An 11702-nucleotide genomic window follows, 5' to 3' on the forward strand; every position below is an offset into this window, starting at 1 on the left:
ACTTGATATCTGGGAGTTATAACAACATTATAAAATAGGCTGATTTTGCTGCCACGTGGCTGGGCTAAGATTTTGCCTTCTCCCTTAGAGGTACAGGACTGAACGTTATTTTTTTGTCAATGTATTTTGGGGTCTCTACAGCCTAAATTATACCTGCTGATCTTTATTTTGGGGTGGGGTGGGGCCCAGGGCCTACGGATAGAGCTGTTTCCTTAGGCTTTTTAAAGGAGATTTTATTTTGAGATAAGCTTTTGCTAAGTTGCACCTGGGCTTGAACTTGCAGGCCTCCTGACTCAGCCCCTGGGAGTGCTGTCTGTAGGCCTGCCCCGTGCACTGAAATACACCAGCTCCTCCGTGAAACTAAGCCAAGCCAGGAAGGGGCTGCTCCGGACAGCTGGCTCCTTGGTAACAGGAGGAGAAACTGGGCGGAGACCCTGCAGTTGGTGCTCCCAGCACCCCTGGCCTGGACTCCCCGGCCCCTCATGACCCTGCGCGTGGGAGGCGCTGAGCGGCAGGGCGTTGGCGTTGCACCCGGCTCCTTCCCCAGGAAAGCCTGACGTCTGATCCACCCTCGGCGGCGTGGTAAACTGAGGCTCAGGGCTGCTTCCTCTCAGCTGCCGCCCTCCCACCCGCGGGCCGGGCCTGGGCGGGCAGTGAGCGCGGTGCCCTTGCCCGGGCTCAGGCTCTGCCGGCCTGCGGCTCTGAGTCCAGCCGGCCGACGGCGACGCCTCGGCCTCTCCTGGGCTGCCGTCCCGCGTGGGTCCAGGGCTCAGTTCCCAGCCGAGTCCGCGCAGTGGGTCCTCCGGCTCTGCCTCGGGACTCTTCCGGGGCTCCTCGCAGCCCCGCAAGCTTCTTTTCTACCTTTTCCTGTAGGGAAATTGGAAACGGGAATTCAACCTTAGAGACAGTCAGCGACCCACTCCCAGCCCGCTGTACTGCAGGGAGGGGGCGGCCTGTCTCCCCGCGGGTGGGCAGGCCCGGGCATGCCTGAGCGGCCTCTGCCTGTCCGTGACCCTGGGGCTCGCAGGCAGATGCAGACAGGAGGCTGAGGCAGAGCAGCTCCTCCGCAGGCGGCACTGCGGGCCGACTTGTGGCCGCAGGAGTAGGAAGCCATCCGAGGAAGATGCGGGCTTCCTTTCTGAGGCGGAGGCCAGTGGCTAATTGGGAAGCACAGCGAGGGCCCACGCGCCTGCTGACACCGCTTCTGCAAGGGCGGGGACCTGGGGCAGCCGCTTCCTTCCCGGGCGAGCTCCTCTGGGCCGGAGCCTTTGCGGAGGAAGCTGAGCTCCTGGGACTGCACTGAGGATCTGAAGTCCTCGCTGCCTGGGCAGAGTGCGGAAGGTGGCGGGGGCGGGGGGGGGGGGGGCGACGCCCCCAGTGAATCAGGAGCTTCGACCCGGACAGCTGTTCCTTCCACAGCCTCCTGCTGGTCGCAGATGAGAAAGGTTAGTGAAATAATTCTTTCTGTTGCAGATCTAGCTGACAGATTCAAGTCTTTCTGCCTCTCAAATGGGGCTTTAATAAGATAGATGTTATATATATTTTCCTATATGATGAAAAAGTTGAGAGTTCGTTTATCATGATGTGCGCTAACAAACCTTTTGTGAGTATTTGTGAATTCGGTACTTGAGATTCCTTTTGATTTTTTTAAATCTCAGGCATACACAGAATGCTGTGCATACTGAAGCAAACTGTTTAAACCATCCTGAGACTTGCTTTTCTTTCCTAGCTCCCCGACACCTGGGGGCCAGGCCATTCGGAGCTGAGCTGAGCTCCACCGGGCTGTGGCCTGGTGTCCCCCGCGGGTGTGAGCCCCGGCATCTGGGGTCTGTCAGCCACGGCTCCCCCACCTCCTCTCTGCATCTGGCTCGGAACACATTTCCTTTCTTTGTTGAGGATCTCCCGTCACACAGTCTTTGTTGCTGGTGGGGTCGAAATCATTTTTAGCTAAATGGCGGTGAACTTACTTCCCGCCTGGTTCCTCTGGTTTTCCCTCTTGGTACTGGGAGCGGAGTGGAGAGGGATGGTCTGTTGGTGAGATGTGCCTGAGCTCCGCTCGGCCTCCCCACTGCGGATTTCGTGTGTTCCCCGGAGGAGCAGCGGAGGACCCAGGCGTCTGCCCGACCCGGCAGTCCCAGGAATGCATCTCGGCGAAGCACAGCCTGTGGAAACGGCTCCCTAAGCGCGGGTGCTGAGTGCCCTTGGTATGGACACATCCAGGCGAAGCCAGTTGACCAGGTGGTTCCCTTCACTCATGGAAAACCAGGGCCCCCGGCAGAAGGTGTCCTCTACCTCCCCGTCTTCAGTCAGGATCCCCGACGCTCAGCACACAGTCACTACTGCTTTCTTCCCCGTGGTAGGATTTGCAAGTCATGCCCATCAGTCCTTTGTTTGTCTGTTGCGGCACTGAGTGGAACCAGGCAGGGCTTTTGCCCTGAGCCACATCCCCAGCCCTTTTTAATGTTTTGAGACAGGGTCTCAAAAGTTGCCTGGGCTTAAACTGGCAATCTTCCTGCCTCAGACTCCCGGAGTACTGGGATTACAGGCATGTGCTGCCATGCCTGGCCATTTACTGTTTTTAGATAAGTCGTCGTAAGATGAATTCTGCTTATTAACACAGGGAAGAGAACGTGTTTATCTGTCACTGTGTAGGGTTGAAGGAGTTCTTTGCGTGCTGTTTAACATCCCTAGGACAGGTGGGGCCGCCTGGAAGTAGGGCCGTGCTGCACTGTGCAGGGGACAGGCTCATCCGTGTCTCCCAGTCTCGGCCCCCCAGTGCCAGGCTTGGCTGTGGGTTGTGCGGGAGGCGCTCAGTCCGGCCCCCAGCGGGAGGCTGCGGCCCTTCCTGTGCACGGGACATCTGGGCACCTTGTGGCGCTGCACCTTTGGGGCATCAAGGACAGCAAGCCCTGTGGCTGCTCTGATTTTCCTAAATTCCTGCCTCCTTGGTCCACAGATGGCAAAGTGAGGCCCTGCCCAGGACCGGCCGCAGTCTCAGTTTGTAGAGCGGCTGAGGTGGGGGCTGGGGCAGGTAGAGGGAGGAGCCGACCCTCCTGGCAGGGCAGAGAGCCATCTTCTGACGCCTGTGCCAGACCTGGGGCAGGAAGCGCCCCCACTGTCCTGTGCACTCTCCACTTGTTGTGTGGGGGCACTGACAGTCGAGAGTGAATGCTGGCCACCATGAGGTTGGTTTAAAAGATCCGGGGTGGGATTTGATCTGGGGCTCTGATGCTAACTTACAACCCAGGAAGGGCGCTCGAACAGGAACTTGGCGTCCGCCGACTTCCACTCTTGTGACTGAGGCCCCTTTGGGGTAACCGAGCCTCTGCCCTGCCTGCGACCCCAGGACCCTTGCTGCATCCCTGGCGAGCCCGAGTGCCACCATGCCTGGCTTGCCCTTAAAGAGGGGTCTGGGTGCCTCCTGGGCCAGCCTCTCGGGCGCTAGAGCCTTTGCTACCATGAACTCCTGAACCTTGGAGAAAGGTCCTGTTTTCTCCCAAATGGAGTCCACGGCGGCAGCTTGCGTTTTGTCATGTTGTGTTAGCCAGTTTTGGATGCTAATTTTAAAATGCATCTTTTAGGATTTTAATTTTAATGATATGGAAGCTAAAAACCAAACTATATTTTACATAATCTTTCACTGATTCTAAGTGTATCCATCTAGATTTACTAGTATCAAAATGGTAGAAAAAAAAATTATCAGATTTAACTTTTAAGGTTCTAGGAAGGGTACATTTTCCCTGGCATCTTTTGACATTGTAATTTCTTCTACTTTAAAATGTTCCTCTACTTTAAAATGTGCATTTTGAATTTTGTAATATAAGAAGATTTCTTTCTTAGCACTGACTCAAACTGTGCTCAGTGGGCAAGGTTACCACTGGTTTCTGAAAAATATATTTTATAATTTTATTATAAAATTTTATTAAATTTGAAAGGAAATATTTTTCAAAACAAAAAAGTTGGGATTTTGGAGATGATCTTCAGATTTTGGTAGCAATTCTGGTAGGTTTTCACAGGTTGCCAGATGTGTGCACCCACTTTTTTAATGTTTTGACCATTGCTTTATGTTATATTCCTTCCATACTTCAAGCTGCAGCCCTGTGTACTCTGTGATTATATTAGCATTCTGTTCTAATATATTAGCATTATATTAGCTCTTGCTTTTTGCCCCAGCACGAAATCCAGTGTTTTTTCTAAACCTTCTGGAAAATCAAGGCATGTTTAAGAGATGGATGATAATTTTCTTTTTTTTTTTTGGTACCAGGGATCGAACTCAGGTCCTTGCGCTTGCACAGCAGGCAGCAAAACCACTGAGTTAAATCCCCTGCCCGATGGATGATATTTTCCAGTGAAATCCAGTATAACCCTTGACATATAAAATGCATCCTGAAGAGCTGTTGAAGACTGAGGGAGAACTGAGTGAGAAGGCAGCTTGGTCTCAGCCCTGGCCACCCCGGGGAGCCAGAGGGGTGGCACCACCTTCCATATGTCCATCAGCACCAGGTGTCCCTCAGGCGACTGAGATGAGAAAAGATCTTCCCCCAAAGTATGGCAGTTTTTGAAAGGGTTTAAACAGAGTTACTAGGCGGCAGGAGCGAAGGAAAGTGCGAACCTGGTGTTCTCTGGGCTCTGTGGGTCACGTGCCGCTCCATCCCGCGCTTTGCTTGAGGGCTGCAGGGCCCCCAGGGGAAGCCAGGGCCTCCGGGCTTACCTCGTGCAGCCAGAGCTGCATGGTCTCGGGCAGGGCTTGCGAGCAGTGGCCTGGTGTCACCTCTCCGTCCCAGGCCCTGCCCCGCCGAGGGCGCCTGTGCTCGCTGTGGAGCGGCGGCCACTGGACTGCGTTCCACCCTTTTGCAACCCTTTCTGCACCGGCATGAGGAGCAGGGCCTGCTGAGGGCTCACGGGCTCCAGCATCCCCGGCACAGAGCGCGGTGTGGATCCCATGGCTGGAGCATCCTCCTAGACAGGTAGGAAATCAGAAAAGCAATTTGGATCTTCGAATCACAGTCAATAAGCTGAAGAACAGCAGTATTCCTTTTTCTAAAACTGTGGAGAAAAATCAAACTTTAAAAATTATTTAAAATGAGCAAATTTTCTGATCTATCTGCTTTGGTTCTTAAAGAGTGTACAGGAAAATTACATAAAAAAGACTACATGCATCAGGCTTTCATGCCTGTGAATGAGGAAAATGGTACAAAACTTGAAAATGGTGGCACATTATTTACAGTTTTAAGGACCAAGAAAAAGCATAATATTCAAAAATTTTATCAGACTCAGGAAGAAAGAGTTTCTGACCAGGAAAACTAAAGAGGAATACACGAAGTGAGAATATGAAGCCTTACTCACCGCGGTGTGGATGGAACTGACTCAGAAACTAGGGAGGTGATGAAGGGGAGCAGCCTTACTCTAGAAAGCACATGGCCGGGCCACCGACGCGGGCCGTGTCCTCTTACTGCTCGATATCACCCTAGGCCCTTCTGTTTTGAAGCAGTTACAGTCCTAGATTATGTTTCCCACATACTTTGTTTCAGAGCAGTGTGGAGTTGTGCAGTGTTTCCAAAGTCTGACAGGACCTAGAGTCAGGTCTGTGTGCAGCAGAGGACACCTGAAAGCCGAGACTCCGGCTTGGCCGGGGTAGAAGGCAGCGTGGCCCCAAGTGCTTGAGGGTTCTGTTTCCTGGTCTGCGAGACAGTTCACTCCTGGAGTTGCAGTGTGTAGTTTTGTGCAGCCGACAGAGCTCAGTCAAACCTAGAAAGCATTTGGTGAATGTTAGATTTAAGTATTGACTGTTTACCATTCATTTCCCATCCACTTTTCGATCTTACCTGAAAGCATGTATAATTCTTTTGTTGTCTTAATTACTAGACTTCCCAAAGTATTTTGATCTTTGGCTATGAAATCTGACTTATCAAACCCTGTTAATAATCTGTAGTTTGAAGCACAAAAATCAGTCGCTTAAAGAAATACTTGGAACATATACATGGCGGAGTTCACACTCATGGTGGGGAGTTCCTCTTGCCATGGGGAGCAGCTGCAGGTTGGAGTCTGTAGATTTCCACGGCTGGCGATCACCTCAGGTTGTGTCTGTCTTCCCTTGGAAGGCCAGGTGTGAAGATTGGTTGGCGGAGAGGCTGAGAGCCCAAGGTGCAGGGCTGGGTGGCCCCGAACATTGGCCACTCCCCTCTCAGTGGCAGCAGACGGCCTGCAGATGTCCCTAGACACTCGCTGTGCTGCCCTGTGAGGCCCGGCTGCGCTGAAAGGACCTCTAGGTTTATAGCTTCCCTGCAGTTCGGTTGAGGATGCAGGGCAAGAAAGGTGAGCAGAGGAGGGGGCACAGGATGGGACAGAAAGGGCCGGGTCTGGGGTGCAGGGAGGGCCCCACATCTGGACCCAGGACCCAGACAGATGTGTGGCTTAGGTGATGCTAAAACCAAGTCTTTAAAGAAATTGGCCAGTTTGAGACTTAGCTTCAAAAAAAGAAAAAGTCCAAACAGAAGATTTAAATTACAGAATTTTGTTGGCCCATTAAAATATACGTAACTAATCCTAGTATTCCTTAATGTGGGAAAGAAGATGCTAAATTATTTAAATATGTCTTTGTATACATTGTTTTGTAAGCTTGATGTATCCTTGGAAACCTAGCTTCACAGAAGATGGCAGTGTGCACAAATGCATATTTTCCAGCGACTTTTAGCATCTGTACCTCCTGAGCTCTGTGAAGGATGTCAGAGGCACAGCCTGGAAAGAGACTTTCATCATTATGACTTCCCAATCCGTGCAAGGCCACCAGGAATAGTGACACATTTACCAACAGGAAAATGAAAGAGCTGTGCCTGTCCACCCCGCAGCCCTCCGCGCACTGACTCGGTCATGGGGCCGGCCCTGCAGGCGCGGTCGCCCCAGCTGCCTAAGGGACTAAGTCTGTAGGGCGCTCTGGGTGGAGGAGGTCACCTGAGGAGGAGATGCCTAGGGTGTCCGGTCAGGCGTGAGAGAGAGGGAGAGGCACGCGCTGTTGAGCTCACGCAGGACAGGGGTGTGGGATGCCCGGGGTGCAGTGGCACTGCCACAAGCCAGCTGCTCAGTGTCCTGGCTCACCTGGAAGTGCGGCTGCCCCGCTGAGACACTTACCGAGGCCACTGCCCCAGGGGACCTGGTGGGAGGAGACTGGCCTGAGGGACAGCGGGCTCTGCATCTCTGCCTTCCTCCCTGACCTGGCCTGGTCAGCACTGTCTATGCCCGGCCTGCAGGGGAGGCTGAGCAGAGCTGCGTGCCCCGGGAGAAGGGCTCCGAGGAGGGGTCTCACCCGGCAGTGAGCTCAGTCCCCGCTGCCCTGCACACTGAGGAGCTGAGCCCCTGACTGCCCAGCCTCACTGGCTCTGTGCCTGCTGCTCTGTGCTCTCCAGCCAGCCAGACTCCTGTGTGAGGCCCTTGGATGGCTCTTTCCCCACTCTTTTTCTTCAGACTGGCAGCCTGGAGAGCTTGCATGGAGTCCATGCGGTGCTTTCCACACTGCTCGGGTCTTAGGGCCGAGCCTCGCTCACGTTCCGTGGCTGATGTGTGAGCAGAGCATCCTGGGCCCGCTCACCTCTGAGTGTCCTCCTCTTAGCTGGAGCCGATCAGACCCGCAGAGCTGCGGACCATCGCCTTGCCCCAGGCTCACACCCCGAAGTCTGGGACCTTTGGGACCCAGGCCCCATGAGCGGGTCTGGCCCTTAGCTTGCTCTGCCCCAAGCCCTAGGTGTGACTGTGGGTGTTCTTAGGCTTGGCCAGGACGACCAAGATTCCTAGCAGACAGGAAAGCATGTGGGAAGTATTTGATTTTACTTGTCAGCACTTCATGAAAAACAAAGGTTCCAACTTTCATAGGATTAATTTTTTTTAAGTAACAAAATTGGTTCATTAAAATGAACTTTATAAAAATTCCTGAATATGATTGTTTTGTATATTTAAAATAATCATATTAGTTTAAATTTAAACTTAAAAAAAAAAATCTACTCCCAAAACTATACCTAAGGTTGGAGAACTGGAAAATGAGGTTGAGGAGACCCCATTCATTGAAGTTTGCCACAAGCCGAACGTGGTATTATGTGATTTGCAGGCCTTAAAAGCTTAATCCTTGTAGCAACGCAGTAAAATTTGTGTTCATATGCCAGCATTCTAGATGAGGAAGCAGAGCCTCACAGAGGTCTAATTTACTGCCCACGACCACGCGGAGAGTCGGTGGCGGAGAGTGGGTTATTTGGGTTCCGTCCAAAGGACACAACAGGCAGCCCGCACCTGGGAAGGAGGAGGAGCCCGGGACCCCAGGAGCGCCCGCCGCTGAAGCAGAGGCTCGGCTCGGGGCAGAGTGGGCTTCGCGGACCTCGCTTTTCCTGAGAGATCAGAATCTGGTCCACACAGAGCTGTTCAGGAGAATCACAGCCACTGATAAAAATCAATCAGTCCCGCTCTGCTGTCTCCTGGCTGCACACACACACACACACACACACACACACACACACACACACACACACACACGGCCTCCCACAGCCGCTGGTGGCGCCTGCCCTCGCTCGGGTTTCCCCTTGGAGTTAGCTGTGGCCGCAGTTTTCCTTGTCCTTGGGTCCCGTCCCCCCCCCCCCCCCCCCCGCCAGCCGGCAGCCGTCCTGGGCTCTAGGTCCTGAGGGAGCTCAGCCTGGGTGACCACGCGCGTCCTTGTTTATGTTCTGTAGCAGGCAACACACGCGCAGCCTGAGCACTGTTTCGGTGCAGCTTGGTTTCTGGCTTCTCTGCTGCTGGAAGGTGTGACCTCGGTGGTCAGGCCGGCCTGTGCATGCGGCTCACTCTGTCCTCCTGGCCCTGCCCGGACTCCATGGAACCCCAGGCCTCGGCTGTGCGGCTCCTGTAGGGAGGCAGGACGGTCTCTGCCAGGCACGGTGAGGTCTGCTGCCCACACGCGCGTGCCTGACAGCCCTGGTCCTCAGAGCCCAGCCAGACGCTGAGGGCTGTGTAAGAGGCTTTCGAGAGCTGCTCACCTGCGCCTCTGCTCGGCTTGCTGCATCCTGCGCACCCTGGCCCAGATCCAGGAGCTGCCTGAGGACGCCAGCTGTCCTCTCCCGTTGCGTCTCTGCAGTGACAGGGACCTGCACAGAGCCGGGCAGCGCCTGCCCCTCCGTGGACTGCCCAGCACTGCCCACGTTGCGTGGACGTCTCCTTCTCCCTCATCTGTGTCCCACTGAGTTATGCGCTCCTGTTTCCATTCCTTGCTAGAAATTTACTTCACCCCTTCCTATGGCCCCGCCCCGAAGAGATTCCTTCTCCTCATAGTCCCAACCGCATGGCCCTTTGCTGTGGAGAGGTCACTGCATCCCCGCAGCTTCTCTGCCCCGCCCCCCCAGGAGCAGTCCTCTGACGCCTTTGCTGCAGGCTCGGTCTCCTTGCTACACCAGCGAGCTGCTGGCCACAGGATTTGTAGTTCCGGCTCTCTGTCAGCTACAGAAACAGACGCGATCGGTCCTTTGTCCTAGGGGAGCGAAGGTGGCTGGGTGGCCTGGACACACTCTGTTCTCCCCAGGCGCATGCGGGCTCGGGTGCACAGACCTGGTAGGAGCTGAGAGGGGACCGACAGTGGGTGGCAGCTGCGTGTGGGCATCACTGGCCCTGAGGAATCCTTCCACAGTCTGGCAAGAACTGTCAGGAACTGGGAGGGGACCCGCAAAGGACAGGAGCAGGAATATGGCGGAGGCCTGAGAATGGGTACAGGTCATCATGAAACAGGAAGAATTAGGATGAAGTCTTCATGAAGTCATTTAGTGGTTGCTACTCTGAAATACTCAGAAGAAAATAAAAATAGTAAGTTGGCAGGACTTAGGAAAGAAATATAAGAAATAAAAGGATATTAGAAATTAAAAACATAAAAGAATTAGCAAAAAACAAAGCTTCCGTGCTGCCAAAAGTGAAATTGGAGATGTGAAAGACAGGCCTAAGGGAATTCACAAAAGAGCCTAAAAGGCTATAGAGTCCAAAAGAGAAAAGGAGCCGTGAGAACACAACAGAAAGGCAAAGGAAATGACACACGAATTGCTATTGAAACTCCTTACGAACACAATGGAAAGACAAACAGAGCAAAATATATTAGAACATGCACGTGGCCAGTTTCCTGCAGTTTTGTGGTTTAGATGGGATATTTTTCCCTTCTTTTTTTTTCCCATTAACTTTATTGGTACATTTTAGGTATAAAATACAGTCACATTCATCCTTGGGATCTTGTACCATTACATGAGTCTCTTGGTTCGTATTTTTTTCCCCCTTCCCCTGCCCACCCTTCACCCCCTCCACCCTTTCCTATTTGCAAAGACTTTGTTTCCATTTTTTTCCTTTTCTCATATTTTTTCTTTTTCCTTTTTTCCTTTCCCCTACCCCTCCCATTTCCCCTGCTCCTTTAGACCTTTTCTTCCTGTTACACAATATCAATTATACATTTTTTAAATTACAATATCAAGATCTAGGAGACATTACCACAGATTTTACACAATTTAAAAGGATATAGAAAGCATATTACAAAAATCTTTTTTGAAATAAATTTGACAACTTCTAAGAAGTACCTTGGAAGACAAATTAATGAAAGTAACTCTGGAGGAAATATAAAATTTGAATAGCACCTATTAAAGAAAGTATATTCCTAGCTTGAAAACCTACCTATATGACAACAGCAGGCTCATAAACATTTTAACTGATAAATTATATCAAACAATTAAAGCAGAAAAAAGAAGGAACACTTCTCCCCTCATTTTAGGAACTCAACATTGTGCTAATCCTAAAATTGGATAAAGATAATAGAAGAAAAAAGAATGAACATAGATAGAAATTTGTTTAACAAAACTATTAGAAGTCAGATCTGGCAGGATGTAGAAAGTGGTTTTGTTATAGGGATGGCAGTGTTGGTTCAGCATTGGAAGATCCACCCCCAAAAGTCATCATTTTAACAGAGGAAAGGCAAAAGCCATATGATCCTGTCACTAGTTGGAGAAAAAGTATTGGACTAAATTCTACAGCTGTTCATGGTAAAAGCTATCAGGAGACTAGAAGTAGAACAGAACCTTCTCAACAGATTAAACACATGTACTCCTCCATACTTCCAGTGAGAATGCTTTATATGAATGGAGAAGATACAATGCTTTCTCCTTAAGGTGGGGAACAAGGGCAGATATGCTTACTCTTTATCTGTCCATTAAACTTTGAAACCTAGGCCCAACCAAAATAGTCTGGCAATAAAATGACACAATTAAGATAGGATTGGCAAGGCAGAAGCAAAATCTTTATATGTAGATGAAATGATCATCTACAGAGAAAATACTAAGAAATCTCTAGGAGCCCCTAGAACTTGTACTTGAATTTAGCAGGATTAGAAAACACAAGGTATATATAAAAATTCAGGTCTGTGTATACTTGCTATAAATGAAGAATTGGATATTGAAACTTAAAAGTTATGTAGGAGTAAAAGGACCTAGAAAAGTAAAAAAAACCCCAAACAAACAGTGTTGGAAGACTTTTAGTACCTAATTATTATTATTATTTTTTTTGGTACCAGGGATCGAACTTGGGTACTTGAGCTTGCGGAGCAGGCAGTGGAACCACTGAGCTAAATCCCCGGCCCCAAATCCAGTACCGAATTTTAAGACTTCTTCTAAAGCTACAGAAATCAAGGCAGTGTTGGTGTAAGG

The 11702-nt window shown here is 51.1% G+C and overlaps 1 long non-coding RNA gene across 1 annotated transcript; it reads right to left on the reverse strand.

Annotated features, from left to right (window-relative positions):
- Positions 1–731: 731 nt before the first annotated feature.
- On the reverse strand, positions 732–5744 carry LOC147824044 (uncharacterized). The gene is made up of 3 exons (XR_015443001.1): positions 5347–5744; positions 4712–4959; positions 732–867 (listed from the first exon to the last, which is right to left on the reverse strand). It is a non-coding gene; the product is annotated as an uncharacterized LOC147824044 (long non-coding RNA).
- Between the last annotated feature and the right edge of the window lie 5958 nt (positions 5745–11702).

Source organism: Heterocephalus glaber, unplaced genomic scaffold, assembly GCF_053883595.1.
Source record: "Heterocephalus glaber isolate CG9 unplaced genomic scaffold, H.glaber_assembly_v1.0 deba00001556, whole genome shotgun sequence".
In the NCBI taxonomy this organism is placed as follows: Eukaryota; Metazoa; Chordata; class Mammalia; order Rodentia; family Bathyergidae; genus Heterocephalus; species Heterocephalus glaber.